At 44.9% G+C, this 17487-nt stretch overlaps 1 long non-coding RNA gene across 2 annotated transcripts in view; it reads left to right on the forward strand.

Annotated features, from left to right (window-relative positions):
• Positions 1-421: 421 nt before the first annotated feature.
• Positions 422-17487, forward strand: part of LOC137618080 (uncharacterized) — a 92324-nt gene continuing 75258 nt past the window's right edge. The window contains exons 1-3 of one of the 2 annotated variants that reach the window (XR_011039718.1): positions 422-503; positions 1599-1712; positions 14990-15358. This is a non-coding gene — a long non-coding RNA (uncharacterized lncRNA). Of the gene's footprint in view, positions 504-1598; positions 1713-14989; positions 15359-17487 lie in introns of those variants that run through there. The other variant, XR_011039719.1, reaches the window with a different exon arrangement.

Below are 17487 nucleotides of genomic sequence, written 5' to 3' on the forward strand. Positions count from 1 at the left end.
CAGTTTTTTTAAAAGATGGAAAGGATATCTATGATTGACCACTACCAGCACGTCTCATCTCTAGGCGTTTAACTCTTTTTTTTTTTTCATAAAATACTTATTTGCTGGGATAATTTTGGGGGCATATTCATCAAAACTTATTTCCATTGGGTAAAACAACAATTTGGGTCTGTACAAATTTCTGTGAAGAAGAGACAGATGAGTAAACCTTTATATTGTTGCAATTAGTTTACTTGCACTAATATGAAGTATGAGTAATTTCTATATGAGTAAAGCCTACAGGATCCGAAGAAAATATATTTGTGGACATGGTGACGACTTTTGGCTTGTTTTGGGGATTTTTTTATCATGAGCTTTGGGGATTTTTAGACTAACCCATCTGGCAACACTGACGTAATAAACATTACGGTAACGTTACACAAAAACAGTAAAGGTTGAAGGTTCCTACTACGTTCCAGAGATTCTTACTGCAAAGATTCATAACAGAAGATGAGGTTACTGAGGTAAGCTTACCGTATTCTAACGTTTAATGGAATATCTGAATGGCAGACAGGGAAAGTTTCTCAGTAGCAGTAATTGAAACCTGTGTAATAGAGTAACACCTAATGGTGACTGTTTTGTCCATGAAGTCCAGACTTGCTGTAATATTTTTTTTACATTACTTTGTTGCTATACACATCATCGTGTCACCGGGATTAGGTACTACACGTCCACTGACTTATTCCATTCTTGTCATGTGTTAACATTTCCTAGTTTTATTTCCTCATATTGGGAGGTAGGCCTAGCCTACCCAATGAAATTATAGGTCAGGCTGGGATAACAGAAAAATTATAGTTACGGACGGAACAACATTTTGAACAGAAATATAGGTTTTCTTGTTGCAAATAACGTGCTTTCACGGAATGAGACCTTCATTTCAACAGCAAATAAACTGAAAACCCCTTAGACCATCTAAGAACGGAGAAATTTTCTAGAAATCCAGTGGTTTTTGGTCCTCCGTGCGATTGCCTCACTAGTGGTAAAAGAAGAACATCAGGCTCTTATGTAGACCTACTGGCAAGTGGTACAGTTGGCTTCATTAATTCCGGTACACTGACGTCTCCTTAGCTTCCCATGAAGTGGACCGTAATTAATGAAGCACACTAACTCTGTAGATTATTATTTCTTTGATAATTAAGTTTTTATTTCAGTGAAAATGTCATTTACATAAAAAATGGATGTTTTTCTATAGGAAACCTATTGTTTTTGGTTGTAAAGCTAATTCCATCCGTAACCATATTAAGACCGGGATAACATGTTCTAATAGTAAAAAAGTTTTTCCAAGAGTAACTAATGTGCTTTCAGTGAATTTGACCTTGATTTTCCACCTCAATATACCGTTCTCCCATTCCCCCCCCCCCCCCCCCTCCTCTCCAGACAGAAGTGAACTGGGCATTTTGGGCAAGGAAAAATTTGAATTTTTACAACTGGAATTGGGAATATGTCTTAAAAAAATTTATTGGTTTTTGCTCGCCGTGGCTCGCAATATATGTTGAGCTGCGCTCGCCAACCCTATGGGCCCTTATTTCTTGCAAATAATGTCTTACCTTATGTTTAAGATGTGGAAGGTTGGGGTTCACCATTAGCCCTACACCTGGATATGGAACGATCTATAACAGAGAGACCCGACACACCAATGCAAAGCACAGTAACTGTGCACCGACCTACGATGAGTAAGTCGTGCGAAGATGTCTACTTCATAAAACTTAAGGAGAAACATGACTAAGTGTGGTCAGTTTTCTTATGTATGGCCTATGATTGGTTAATAAGAAATGAAATGGTGGATATAAGCCTTCTTAAAACACAACTCCATCAAACCAGGTATTTCCCTTATGAATAAACTATATGTAATAGAGGAATCATGGAAAAATTACTAATACTCGATTAGGTAATACATTTAAACTTGTTACTGCACCTTACTTTGATGGCTGCTTTTCCGATCCCATACAGCAGGGGAACCCCACTCTCTACAGGACCTCCACTGTCGTTTTACCTTGTTCGTTCACAGTATTTATCTTTTCAAGTCGCATATTGTTAATTTACTGTTAAATCATCACTGTCAAAAGACTCATGAAATAAGAAAGTCTTCAGTTTCCTTTTGAAAGCCGTAATTTCTTCATTCATTCGAATGTTTTGTGGGAGCTTATTATATAGTCTTGGGGCCGCATATTTAAAGGCTCTGGAGCCCAAAGTGGACATAAATCTAGGTTCCAACAGTTTGAAGCCATCTGTAACTATTCTCGTGTCGACACGATTTATTGGCTGCCTAATATGTAGCAATTCTCTTAAGTATTTTGGACGACCGGTTCTGATAACTTGGTGGGTTATTGTACATAATTATTTTAAATTCAATTCTCGCTTTAATCAGCAGCCAGTGTAAATCAATTAGTATAGGAGTGATCCTTTTTTCTAGGTGGGACACCTTTTATCAGTCTTGCTCCTCTGTTTATGTTTTGTAATTTCTTAAGTTGGACTTTTGGTAAATTGTCGTAGATAGAGTTGCAGTAGTCAATCCTGGTAATAACACAGTTTATCACAAGTTTCTTAATAGAATTTTCGTGCTGGTACTTTTTTTATAAATGCAATATTTCTTAGATGTTAACCAGCACTTTTTATTACATTATTTATTTGGGCATTTAGAGACAGGTATAGAAATATTGCATCAGTGATCACAGACAAAACAAATTAGTAGGATCAGTTCTGGTAGTATACTTGAATATCGTAGGGAAAGTTAGGTGGAATGCTTGAAAATGTCACGAGGGTAAAAGGTATATTGGGTCTCACTGGAGCAAGAGGGTAGGGAAGGGGCTATGTACAAATGAACTAGCACCAGTATTCCTAATGTTTTAAAGAAAATGTTGGAGAAGTTAATCCGCAAAAGGGTTAAACTGGTTAATACGCAATAAGGTATGTGCACATGTACATACAGGAGTAAATGCTCATAAAGTTTAAAATAGTAAGTACACACTAAGGTATGTTCACACGATTGAACAGGAGCGTATACGTCCGGTTTGTAGAATCTCAACAAACGAATGAAAATATCCCATTATTATAGGGTATAGACAATTTGTATAATTTTCCATGGATTTATTATGTGTCCCAGAAAATAATGTACTGTATAGAGAAAAAAAGGTAGGTTTCTTACCATTATTTATAGTTCCCTATTAGGTTGCAGTATATTTTCCCCACTCTAAACCCCTGGTTCCCACTTGGTGGCCCCTGTTGTCAGTGGATATAATAGGGTACCTGTATATCTCGCCAACTATTTATTTGCGATGAAAATAAATGTAATTTTCAAAGAAAACGGGAGTTTGTTTCGTAACTGGAATACAAACCACGCTATTTATTAGGGGTTATACTTTCTGCGGAGCTGAAATGACGAGCCATTAAAATTTAGCGAGGGTTAACTACCCACACCGCTAGTTAGCGGGGGTAGGGGGTGAGGTAACTTGCTACCACTCCCGTTCACACACCTGTGATTTAGTCACTTTACTTTTGGCTCGGATGGAGAGCGGTTGTTCCCACTCTCCCTCCTCGCATTCTGGACTGCCATTAATTTTTGTCTTTTGACTTACTTTTCCTTATACTGTACATGTATATGTATGAAAACATTCTTAATGTTTATGTATATATATGTGTATAGAAATGTGATAAGTTTCCTTTTCAGTGTTTGTGCTGTGCGTGTGATACATATACGACAACGACACTTTCGTACATTAGCACCGGAACAAGGCCAGCATAGTTCCACTTCATGGGGAACGACCTCTCCCTCTCTGGTCCATCGGTCTTCCCGTCGGCATATAACCGTTGACTTGGCCACCGCAGGGGAATCATCATTACCTGGACCCTTTTCATTCAACTATTGTCTTCGCCTTTTCCCTTTTCCTACGGGAAACATGGATTACTGAGCGAAGGGAATGTGGCCTCTCAGAGATTGACTACGGTCTTTCTCTTCTCAAGGTCGTTCACCTTTCAACAACAGTGTACTGTTGGGAAGAGCTCCTTTCCCGTTCGTGGGTTAGGTTGCGCTTCCGATTGTTTGTCTCAATTATTTTTAGTGAAATTATAATTGTCATTTTAACTTATCAGCTTTTCTCCGTGGGGAACATTTCCCTTCGGAGGATCAGTGTTTCTCACTATTAGTGAATATTCTTAGCTGATTTAAATAATTGTAATTCTGTTTTTATTACAGTTACTCCGCTCCTCCCTTCTCCCGTGGATGTCGACTGGGGAAGGAAGGGCGCAATACTTATTTTTATGTTGTTCCCTTGGGGTTCCTCTTTGGAGTTCCTCCCCAGGGAATTTTTCTGTTAAATAATTAATTTTATTTTTCCCAGTTAACTATGCAGTTTTCTTCGTTTGACTAAGAGTACCGACGAAGCAGAGCTGTTCTATTCATGCCTGGGGAATCTGCTGTCACTGCCATCCCTCAGAGGACGTCGTCATGGGCGTCATTCCTTCTCTTAAAAGTACTCCTGTGACAACATGACCAGCACTTCAGATCATCTTAGAACGCTAACCGGGAGGTTCGCCTCCAGGGGTTGGACAACTTCCCTCCCGAGGGAAAGTTTCCTCCCCAGGTGTGAGGTGGTTTCTCCCTTCTGAGAGAGAACTTTCCACATCTTAATAAATTCATCGTCTCCGACTGCTGTTGCTGCCTTCGCCCAGACTTCTCTCCCCCTTGCTGAGTCTCTCTTCCTTCAGGGGCGAGTACAATCTTGGCAAGTGTCTTTTACAAAGTGTTTACCTCTCTCGTTCGCGAGGGAGGCCACTCATAGAGACTCTTCTTCGGAGGATCGCTACTGTTAAGGTCAGCTTGCTGATCCACCGGCCCTAATGGGCGTCATCAAGTCTCTTCTACGAAGTGTTCACTTCTCTCGTTCGCGAGGGAGGCCACTCGTAGAGACTCCTCTTCGGAGGATTGCTACTGTTGAAGGTCAGCTTGCTGATTCACCGGCCCTCACGGGCGTCATCATGGGTGTCATCAAGTCTCTTCTACGAAGTGTTCACCTCTCTTGTTCGCGAGAGAGGCCACTCATAGAGACACCTCTTCGGAGGATCACTCTGCTCATCAGTTCCTGATCATCCTACCAGCGCAACCTAGCGCTGCAACTTAGTCCGTGGACTTCGGTCCTGGACTACTAAGGCCAGCTTGCTGGTCCACCGGCCCTCATGGGCTTCATCAGTTCCTGATCATCCTACCAGCAGACCTACGAGCGCAACCTTGCGCTGCAACTTAGTCCGTGGACTTCGGTCCTGGACTATTCTATGGACCTTTCACGGTTGCCATCAGTGAATGTTCGCCCTTCCAAAGGGCACATCCCAGTTCCTAATCGTCCTACCAGCTGACCTGCCGATCTACCAATGCAACCTTACGCCGCTGGTAGTCCTTTGGACTTCAGTCCTGGACTATTCCGCGAACCTTTTACGGTCCCCATCGGTGGATGCTCGCCCTTCCAAAGGGCACATCCCAGTTCCTGATTGTCCTGCCAGCTGACCTACTGATCTACCAACGCAACCTTACCCCGCTGTTAGTCCTTGGACTTCGGTCCTGAACTCTTCCGTGGACCTTTTACGGTCTCCATCATGGATGTTTGCCCTTCCAAAGGGCTCATCCCAGTCGTCTTGCCAGCTGACCTGCCGACCTACTAGCGCTACCTTACGCTACAGTTAGTCCTTGGACTTCGGTCCTGTGACTCTTCTGAGGAGCACCAGCTCCCTCCTGCCAGCTTTATCATGCGTGTACGCGCCGACAATCTTCCACGCGCGCACGCGCCGACGGTCTTCCACGCGCGCACGCGCCGACGGTCTTCCACGCGCGCACGCGCCGACGGTCTTCCACTCGCGTACGCGCCGACGGTCTTCCACGCGCGCACGCGCCGACGGTCTTCCACGCGCGCACGCGCCGACGGTCTTCCACTCGCGTACGCGCCGACGGTCTTCCACGCGCGTACGCGCCGACGGTCTTCCACGCGCGCGCGCGCCAACGGTCTTCCACGCGCGCGCGCGCCGACGGTCTTCCACGCGCGCGCGCGCCGACGGTCTTCCACGCGCGCACGCGCCGACGGTCTTCCACGCGCGCACGCGCCGACGGTCTTCCACTCGCGCACGCGCCGACGGTCTTCCACTCGCGCACGCGCCGACGGTCTTCCACGCGCGCGCGCGCCGACGGTCTTCCACGCGCGCGCGCGCCGACGGTCTTCCACGCGCGCGCGCGCCGACGGTCTTCCACGCGCGCACGCGCCGACGGTCTTCCACTCGCGTACGCGCCGACAGTTTTCCACGCGTAGGCGCCGATGGTATCCCACGCGCATGAGAAATATCATCGGCGCGCGCTGACGGTCATCCGCACGGGCGCGTCGACGGCCTTCCGCACGCGCGCGACAGCAGTCTCCACGTAGTATTCTCACGCACGTGCCAATGCACCCGCCCTTGCGCAACCAGTCACACGCTTCGGCATATTCTAGGGAGACTGCACAAAACTACACTAAACTACACAGTGCCTTACTGCGCGCCAGCTCTCTTCTGCACTTTCCTGCGCCTCCTGCGCAGTTGCAGTCTCAGATCCAATGCAATAGCTCTTGCCAAAGAGCCAGTGCTCGCAGATCCAATACGCCAGCTCTTGCCTGCTCTCCAGGCAGAAATTAAGCACCAGCATCATCCTGTCTGCCATCGCTCCAGTACTCTCCTGCACACTCGCGTAATAGGCAGAAAAAAGGAATAAAACTTTTGGACAGGTCACCATTGCCCCATTCCTCCCCGCAAACATAATATTGCCACTGGGAAAAGAGGAAAGAGGCTTCACAGAAGGATTCAGGATCCTGAAGATTCCATCTTACAAGGGGAATCGAAACGGGGAATCCTTGGTCCCTGTCTCTTCTGAAGTTTCTTTTTTTTCTCCTTGACAGACCACCGTCAGCAAACAGGAAAGCATCCGACGGGTAGCTCATCTTTCTTTGAGCATTGAACTCGGCTTGCTGATCTCTGACCAGCCCATCTTCAGCTTGATTATCTCTGATCAACCAGGGGGCCCCATAATCAGCTTACTGATCTAGCTCACCATTGGCTCACAGACCGCCAATTCACCAATCATTGACAATTCGCCAGCAGTTTGTGACTCCAACTTACTAGTCAACCTCTGCCCGTAGTTCCCGAGATCAGAAGGTATACAACACACTTCTTGCTACTAACCGTTCACCATCACACTAAAGTGATCGGCAAACGTTCGACAACCCTCTTCAACGGCTTGTCGGCAGGGAACTACTTGCGAGTACTCTCCAACTGCATAGTAACCACGATACCCAACTGTTAACCATCGATTAACATTCGCCAGATTGATTCTATTCTAGAAATAGCATCATTCCCATCAGGGCGCATAGTAAGGCTAAACGTTGCCTTCTTTCTGTTATTTGAAGGAATTCTCTCTCTCGGAAGAATTCTTACACTGGGTATATCTTCTGATCCTTTACGATACGAGTCAAGACTCCAGCGTCGACAATCTTCCATGGAAAGGGATCCGCAAGGAGCTGTCCCTTTGGGTCGATGTCCACACCATGTTGGAGTTCAAACAAGGGCTAAAACCTTAGGTCTTCATTTGCACACTGGACCTAAAGGACACTTACTTCCAGGCGTAAACCATCCATCTGGGAAGGTTGGAAGATTCAGGCTAGACAAACAAGAAACACCAGTTCAGGGTACTGTGTTTCGGTCTTTCCACTACACCCATCCTGGTCTCACAGGATCGCCATCTGTCTCCTCAGTTTCGGGATGACTTACTAACCGTAGCAGACTCAGTGGCAACCTTGCATTAGCACCGGAACTAATGAAGTGTTTTTACCAAGATCCAGTGATCAGGGTCAACCTGCAGAAGTCTTCCCTACTTCCCTCCCAGAAGACTGGTGTATCTGGGAATGATTCTAGACACCAATTTCCACAAAACCTCGAAAACAAGAACAACTCCCACTCCCAAGTGACTTGAGTCGGACTGGAATCAGGCCCTCGATCCCTCAAACATTCTGACCCCCATGGGACCAGAAGTTTGGACGAACCTCAAGGGATGGGTGTCAGTCGAGAATCTACAGAGCGGCATAACCTTCTCATCCTTCCCCACCCCTCGGACTTGATATTGTGCTTAGAACACATCAAAAGAAGAGAGGGACCATAGTGCTGCACCACACGACCTCAGCCCTCTGGACAGAGTCCGAAAGTACCTTCACTTGAATCTCTTAAGAGATGAAGGCCAACTTTCCGGTCCTTCAGCAGCCTCATCGGTTCCTAACAGACCACTCAGTGATGTGATGGATGACAACACCACACACCACATAGAGACTCACATCAGCAAGCAAGAAGGAACTTGCTCGTAGCCTCTTCCCATCTAACAGTATAAACACTAAGATGGGCCAAAATCCGTTTGGTACCACTATCAGCCTCCTTCATTCCAGACTAGAAGAACGTGCTCGCCGACAATCTGTGCACAGCATCTCAGATAAGATATACCAAATGGTCTTTGGATCGCCTTGTAGCCGACAAAGTCCCGACTTTACGGGGTCCTCCAACTAGGGATCTGTTCGCAACGCTCCTGAATCTCAGGCTGCCTTTGCTCCCCAGCCCTAGACCCCAGGGCTCTGGCAACAACGGTGGGTGCAACAATGACGTTTACTTCTCGTCCCTGTTTTATCTGGAGAAGGACACTCAAGAAGGCTAGAACATCGGTCAACCTCTCAAGGACTCCTAGCTCCGCTATGGCATTATGCAGAACGGTTTCCAAACCTTTTGCAGCTCCTGATAGTCTCTAAGAGAACCCTCTCCTCATCACAGACAACCCACTTCGACATCTACCACAAGCTATAGCTTTGCTATGATCATACGGCTGGAGACTACCCAGTACCTCTTTTGCGAAAAGGTTGCTTACATATCTGAGGAATTCCTCAGCACCAGTCTACCAGGCATTATAACGTCTTGTGTGGTTGGTGTCATGTGAAAGTGTCTCTTTCCACTCGATACATCTATTCCAGCAATAGCGGAATCCTCGAGCATATACAATAGGAAAAGACCCCCTATTCAGTTTCGACAGGTAAAGATGATCACTCAACCTTGATCCTTTACCTTCAAACTAAAAGGAAGGGACATCCTCTCATCGATAGACTTCCTATCTCATACGGACTTACAACTTGCCTTTCTCCATTCGGAATTGAGACCTTCCTCTCGGAACATGGTTCAAAATCTCCGATCTCTAAAGAGACCTCCTTATGTTCCACTTCACCAGGCAACAAGTTTTCTCCTGATTTAAGAAGACAATGTTCCTACACACTCGGACAGCAACCATACGAGTCAAGGAACTTCATGGTCCCTCTTTCGACATCACCCATTATTGAGAAGGGCAAAAGACAATGTTCAGTTTCGTCCCTGAGTATGTAGCCAGACACAGTCTCCAGAGGTGACGGTTCCTACACAAGTCTCCACCCAGTAACAGACGATCCAGATCATCCGTTATTGAATCCAGAGTAAGGTATGAGACTTTACCTAAAGAAAATGGCAATCATCAGCACTGGGAGAGACTAGAGGAGGATCACTGAAACATCATCTCGACATGACGACTCACAGTGTCAGCTATGCCCCTGGTCCTTCTTAGCAGATTACTCTGTGATGCAGGTTTTACAAGAAAGGATGTGAATGCTCTAGGTGACTTTCACAACCTTTCTCCTGCAAGACGTGACCCACAGGAACTCGATACGATCTCTATTGGTCCGGTGGTGGCTGCAAAACAGCTGGTTGTATACCTCAAGCTCCTTATTGAACAAGAAGCAGAAGGTTGAGAGCACTGTTACCCGGTTTTAGTCTGCGTGAATGAAAAGATTTGACTGGCTCTTATTCTTTTCTTCATCCTACCCTCTCCAGGGGAAAGCAGCACCCTGGGTTCTCTGCATAAGCTGACCTCAAACCACTGCAGGTAAACCTTGCTCCCTTGTGTACCTAGAATTAAGCTAATACTGTTGTGTCCCCATACCCTGACGAGGTGGTATTGGGAAAGTCTTGGTTACATCAGGTTTTTCCTACATAGACTCGGAATAACTTTGCTTAGACAGTCACACTTCTTGCGTAGGCCGCGGACCTTGTGTAGCAAGGTTTTAGCGAGGGCAGGGACTCCTTATTTTTTGAGTACTAACATACTCAGATAAGGCCGGGCAAAGTCAAAAGCCAGATTGGCAGGGACGTCCGCCCTTCCTAATGAATGAGTCACTCCTATTAATAGCGTGGTTTGTATTCCAGTTATGGAACAAATGACAAATTCGAAGATAATTTGTATTTTTCCTAACTGTACAAACCTTAGCTATTCATACAAACTTGCCCGCCAACCCTATCCCCCTTGAAGTCCTACCTCCAAGCAAAGTGACTAAATCACAGGTGTGTGAACGGGAGTGGTAGCAAGCTACCTCCCCATACCCCCGCTAGCTACCTACCTCCCCATACCCCCGCTAACTAGCAGTGTGGGTAGTTAACCCTCGCTAAATTTTAATGACTCATCATTTCGGCTGTGCCGAAAGTATAACCCCTAATAAATAGCTAAGGTTTGTATAGTTAGGAAAAATACAAATTATTTACGAATTTGTCATTTTATTTTTATTAGAAAATTTTTACCCAATGGGAACTATAACAATACTGGCTACCCTATATGAGCAAAGTTTCTGTGGATTTTTTGGTCAACCTGGTTGATAAATTGATTAAGTTGGCTGTTGATATACTGTACTGTATTTAGAGAGTTGCAATTTGATCTGTAGTTGAATTAGGATGACATAGGGTGCTCAGATTTTGAAGCATCAGACAATATACTACATATGTTGCATCATGGAAAGAATTGCATGTTATTTTTTACTCTGTTCACATTTGTAGGCTAATGAAAACCTTCGATCTTTAATAGGAGTATGTCCCCAGCGAAGCTGGAAAAAGGCTGTTTAAACTTTAAACAAGATAGTGGTAGTTAATAGTAATAGCTGGCAGGTAGACCCTGTTCGCTCACCAGCCAAAGAGTACAACTGTACTTTGTGGCATCCTCTTCTGGGTGTCATAATCTTTTGCATTTTCTTTGTGAGAATATTTGTTCCGACACGAATGCAAACCCTTGTACTTTATCCTACATACGTGATAGAAATTAGTGAAAGCTGCAACACTGCTTTAAAACTTTTAGCGAGGTATCGGCAACTGGACATGTTGTTACCATTGAGTAGCAGGGAAGCACCAACCCCCCTACTCACTAACAACAACCCCACTTTGATTTTAGGGTTGGTTGAAAGCAAACGTTCACTTCCATGATTCATGAACTGGCTTTCCTTACATAGACTTAATTTTTTTGCTTTCTCTTTTCAGGCTTGAGGGGTTAACTTAGTGTCAGTATTAGCGATGGATCCTCAACGGCTCTGCCCTTCGTGCAGAGAATACTCCCCCAAAAAGGCATAGTCATGAAACAAGTGTCAGGAATGGTTATCCACCCAGTGGGAGTGGTATGGCAAGAGTTAAGAGGAAGAAGTCCAGAAGTTACTCTATGCCTTTGGAATCTTCATTGAAGAAATCCCAATGAATTTCTCCCTCTCCTGGCACCCTCCTCGGCCTCTTCTCATTTGGCCTCCTCTGGAGGACGATCAGGAAGTTCTTCCCATCTCCCCTAACAAGACGGTGAAACCTTCTTTGCCTGGCAAGTCTGCATTATGTAATGTTCTGCATCCCCTGTAGTCATCCTTGGGACTTTCGGGATCCCCATTGAAGGACAGGTTACTTGTGGTGTTAGTTCATGGGATGTAGCAGGGAAGTCCATCTACTGTATTCCTACTGAGGTTGGCTTCAGCCTTTACCCCCTATAGAGCTGACAGAGGGAAGTCCCTTTTGCTTGGTCTCTTGCCCCCTGGACCTTCATCCTCTGTAGCAGATTCTCTCCCAATGGAGGATATGTGGGGTAGTATTGCCCCAGTGCTTTCACCCTTTTCTCTGCTCGAGGAAGAGCAAGGATCAGGTGAATGTACCTTCAGTGTGCTCACCCTTCAGGGATTCACCCAGCATCAGTCGTCATCCCATAAGTAGTACTCTAGCAGGTGTTTTCCCAGCACGCTAATCCTTCAGGCAAGCTCAGCATAAGGACAAGCTTGCTTGTACTCCCCGGGGTAGCACTCAATCAAGTGTTCCTCCATCGAGCTCACCTTTCGGGGTAAGTTCGTGCACAGGAAAGGCTTGCTTGTCCTCACCCTTCTAACTCTGCCAACCCTTCCGACGCCTTCGGCAAAGTGTGAGTGGTTGTCCTCTCCTACTTCCCCAGAAGCACTGGTGTGACTTGTCGTCCATGTTTTTTATTCCTTCAGAGCTAAGTTTCTCGAAACTTGCTGATGATTCTGCCAGTGATTATCCTGTGGACAAGTGGTTCGCCCAGCACCCCATTACTATCTCGCGAGGTTCAGCTTGCACTATAGCCATCGCATTACACTGGATGGTTAAAGAGCATTGCCTGCCCATCTGTGCTTCATGTGAGCTCTCAAGTCCTCAAGCATCCTTTACCTCCTCATGAAGAGCTTTTTCACATGCCATTTGCTTCATTCTCCCTCACCCTCTTCTTTTATATCAGGCTTGTCCGAGATCTGCATAGAGTTTCTCCCTAAAGGGGGTAGCGCCAACCATCCAGTTATGTACCTTTGTAGCCCATGCTCCTGTTCAGTTTTCTCAGCCCATTCGTGAGCCTAGAGTGGTCTCTATTGAGTTACTAGTGTTGCAGGAAGTTTTTAAACCAGCCTCTGCTAGCTAGCCTGCATTAAGAGATCCCTCAATATTTTCTGACATTTAAGAGACCTTTGCAGATCTGGGGAGGCTTCTGAGGTTCCTTCTGATCCTATTCTTCATGGAACTGAAGGCCCATTCCCACTTCTCATCGGGAGCCAGCTTCACTGAGTAAAGCACGCGAACGTGCTCCTGCAAAGCACATTTCCAGACTTGATCTTCATCTGGAAACTCAAATGTCCAATTTTTCCTACACAAATACAAACCATTCGTTCTTTACTATGTACATATGTTTCGCCATGAGCTGGAATCTAGCCTTAAACTTTGAGACGAGGTGCTAATGACCCTTCCCTAGTTAGTGGGGTGTAGATTAACCTCCCCATTCGCATACTTAGTAAGATCCCTGAATTTTGTTTTTGGTTCTGTCGAGTGAAGCAGATCGTCTCGCTCTTCCATTAACCCTTTACTTAACTGGCCGTAGAACTTATTAAATTTCTTTTCTCGCATTCAGGTGTGAGTATATTGGGGAGTTGTTACCATGCTAGTTTGCCCTGTTATAGCGGGCTTCTCTTGTGGCATGTTTATGTCTGATATGGAGACGGAGCCTCACTGGCTTTGCCCTATGTGCAGATGGCCCTCTTGCATGCAGGCTTCTCCATGTGACAAGTGTAAGAAGGGGTCATCCTCCCAGTGGAAGCGGTCTGGTTGGTGATAGAAGAAGTTGGAAAGAGATTCTTCTCCCGTCGGGTCATCTTCACGATTGAAGAAGTCTTGACTTGTACAGTCCCTCTTGCTTCTTCTCATTCAGCTTCTTCCAGAGGCTGATCGAGTTGTAGAGCTGACCATTTGATGCCAGGATAACCTTTGAGCCCAAAGGAATCGTTCGCTTCCCTCAGCAAAGCGATGGCGCCCTACACCCTTGGGTAGTTTACCTCTTTAGATGCCTTGTGTCAGTTTTGGCCCTCCTTGGGGCTTTCGGGTTTCCCCCACGAATGAACAGCTTCTGAAGGTGTTGAAGCTTGGGTCACCACTGGAGCACCCAGCTGCCTCTGCAGTAGTTGGTTTCGAGCTTCCCCACTGGGGTGCTAGAGAGGAGTCCCTTCTCGTCGGTCTTATACCCCCAGTGAATTCTTCCTCCGCAGCTGAGGAATTGCAGGCTGGTTCACTCCGAAGTTCAGTGCATGCATTCAACCAGAGGATCCTTGTGAGCCTCCACCCTATGAGGATGGTCATTTTTCACGCTAGCTCTAGAGGGCTTCTTCTCTTGAATTCCCCCCCCCCACCTCCCCCCCCCCCCCCATCCAAGTTTCTCGTAAGCAAGTTCCCGATGTGAAAAAATTAGTTATAGATGAGAAAAATACAAATTATTTTATTATATCATGTATCTATTTTTTTTATTAGAATGTTAGTTTTCATATTTTGGTCCTTCAACCTTGTCTCGTTATACAGTGAACCCTCGTTTATCGCGGTAGATAGGTTCCAGACGCGGCCGCGATAGGTGAAAATCCGCGAAGTAGTGACACCATATTTACCTATTTATTCAACATGTATATTCAGACTTTTAAACCTTCCCTTGTACGTAGTACTGTTAACAAACTACCCTTTAATGTACAGAACACTTAATGCATGTACTACAGTACCCTAAACTAAAACAGGCACAAATATTAAAGGCAATTTTATATCATGCGTTTCCTAAACACGCTAAAAAGCACGTTAAAAAATGGCAACCAATGTTTTGTTTACATTTATCTCTGATCATAATGAAGAAACAAACTGGAGGTAGAGCTTTGCTTATTACCCAGACATATTTCCCATACTATTCCCTTAGAACTACATCACATCTTCCTACTTTAGATATATATATATATATATATATATATATATATATATATATATATATATATATATATGTGTGTGTGTGTGTGTGTGTATATATATATATATATATATATATATATATATATATATATATATATATATATATATATATATATATATATATATATATATATATATGTATACACATATACATACCTACATATATACATACATACATACATAAATACATGCATACATATATATGTATATATGTTACTGTATATATATGGGTTATGGAAAAAATCCGCGAAGTGGTGAATCCGCGATGGTCGAACCGCGAAGTAGCGAGGGTTCACTGTATTCTTTTTTATTTCAGCACTCCATACTCCCTGTAGGGCTTGGAGATGGCAACTAGAATTGCATTTAAGTAGAGAAGCATTTTGCAGACATTCGACTGTTCTTATAGAGAGAAACCCCCAAGTGTGCCGGGGTTTGACAAAAAACTTTTGAGACTTGGCCTAGACAGTGGACAGCAGTATCAAATCTATAGCAAACATACTCTGTGTATCCTGTCAACCCAGAGAATTGTTGGAGTGACGTGAACATTCCTCTACCTTAAAACACTGTGAACTTGGTACTGTATAGTGATGCAGTAATGAGTAGATTCTCAACAATGATGCAGTGAAACCATTTAGACATTTCGTAATGATGTTTATTGAATTGGTACTCATCAAGTTGGCCTAGTTTTCCGCATAAATTGTGAATAGCATCCTTTATGTTAAAGAAATAACTTATACTGAATCTTATTTTTTGTTTGTGTTACTTTACAATGAAGAGGAGAGGCCTCAAAAAAAAAAAAAAAAATCTATTTTTGGGTGAGATAGCCATGTCGTCCTGATGGAAGGTTCCTTGAGGTAGCTTTCTAAGGGATATTTGCTACAGTGATACTCCCAGAGAATTAACCGTAGGTCTCCAGAATTCTAACTCCTGGTGCGATTCCTTGATATATCATTAAGGATATCGCATAATATCAGGGGACATATTTTTTGGTACGACACATAGCAATCTTCACCCCGAATAGATTTAACTCTTTGAGGGGGAAGAGTGGCGAACAAAAGGGGAGCCGTTATTAAGGTACCCGGTGGACCTCCTCTCCGTACTACTACGACCCATCATTCCTAATTTGCATTTAAGCAGGAATAGCCGCAGATAGAGTAGTTTCGGGTGGGGTCATTTAAGAAAGAAGGGTGGATCCATCAGGACGACATGGCTATCTCACCCAAAAATAGATTTTTAAACATAAATTCAAAATCTCGCGGCTATCGCAGATATGCCAGGTGTAGACTAGCGCCCTCGCGGTAGACAAGTCGAACTATACCAAACCCTAAAGATCTTCTCTGCCGCCATTGCTGGCTGGAACAATTGGAAATTCTCTCGCTACTTACTGTGTTTTGGACGGTTTATTTGGTGATGTACACTGTCTTTTGGTTTTGGGCTTTCGCATAATTGATTTCTCTTTCATTTCTTCTTGAAATCTTTTTTGTTTTGAGTTTTTTATTTAATTTAACCTTTGTGTATGTTTTGGGTTTCTCTCTTAACTATTCAATATGGCTGACCCCTCCCCTGTGTATAGGACGTGTGTTAAAGGTTGTCATACTCGACTTCCTAAAGCTTCTGTTGACCCACATAATATTTGTGTTAAATGTAGGGGTAAATCTTGTTCTTTTGGGGATCGGTGTGATGAATGCTTTTCGTTAACCGATAGCGAGTGGGTAACTTATGAACGTTACATTCAAAGATTAGAGAGAGACAGGATTAGGCGCAGTTCATCTCGTTCTGTTGATTTATCTGTACCTAATGTCATTGATCCTATTCCTTCCCCCGTCCGAAGGAACCTTCGATGAAGGATATGTTATCGGCGATTCAGGCTCTCGGTGAAAGAGTCGAATTGTTAGCTGCGGACAAAAACCAGATTTTGTCTGAAATTAATGTGCTTAAAAGTTGTCGCACAGGCGACCAACCGATTGTGAAAAGTGCTTCTAATGTGTTTAGTGTTGTGGAGGGTGCGTCTGTGTGATCCTGTCATTCGCCTAGCCTAAGACCTCTTTCAAGCTCCCGAACCCATGGGAGAAGTAATGTCGAACAGCGAAAGGGAACAAGAGGCGTCGTCAATCGCGCAGACGTGCCCTCGAGCGTTCCTGCTGTCGTATCAGAGGTCGGTCACCCTCATCATAGGAAAGATGAGGTTAGTGTGTTATCGCCTTCCTCAGATGAAGGTTCACGTGGCGAAGTCAGGCGTCAGGCCTCTAGACCGCTTAAAAGAACTAATGCGGTCATTCAGCTGCACGAATCTCCTCCGCAACAACCGGGCTGTAGTCACTGGGATTCGCCTTAGCGTGTTCAGACCCCTGAGGGTTGCTCGCATGCCAAACGCTCTGACATGGGTTCTGAGGTAGATAAAGGTGTAGTACTGTTGGATTCGGAGCTGATGCCTGGTTCTGGTGTAACGGTTCATGCCCCACCGCTTCCATCAGACGGGTGTTCGTCGCTCGAAAGTGGGGAGCGATATGGAAGCGATGAAGAAGGCGAATTTCATTTGGAAAAGATACAAGTGTTTCGCATAAGAGCGATCCTAAATGGTTGATGTTATTAGGTATGAAACAGAAGCTCTCGTCGCTGATGCGATCTTATCGACCTGCGGGTGGCAGTGCGGTCGGGCGTCAGTCTTCCATTTCGAACCCGTTGTCGCACAGGAGGCCTGTTGTCTCTGGTTCTGACGTGTTATCGCACAGGTGATCTCCCAATCGCAGTGTTCAACGGCAGGGTGAGATGGATGTGTCGCGTCAGGGAGCTGCTACACAGCAAAAGATGACC

Source organism: Palaemon carinicauda, chromosome 24, assembly GCF_036898095.1.
Source record: "Palaemon carinicauda isolate YSFRI2023 chromosome 24, ASM3689809v2, whole genome shotgun sequence".
In the NCBI taxonomy this organism is placed as follows: Eukaryota; Metazoa; Arthropoda; class Malacostraca; order Decapoda; family Palaemonidae; genus Palaemon; species Palaemon carinicauda.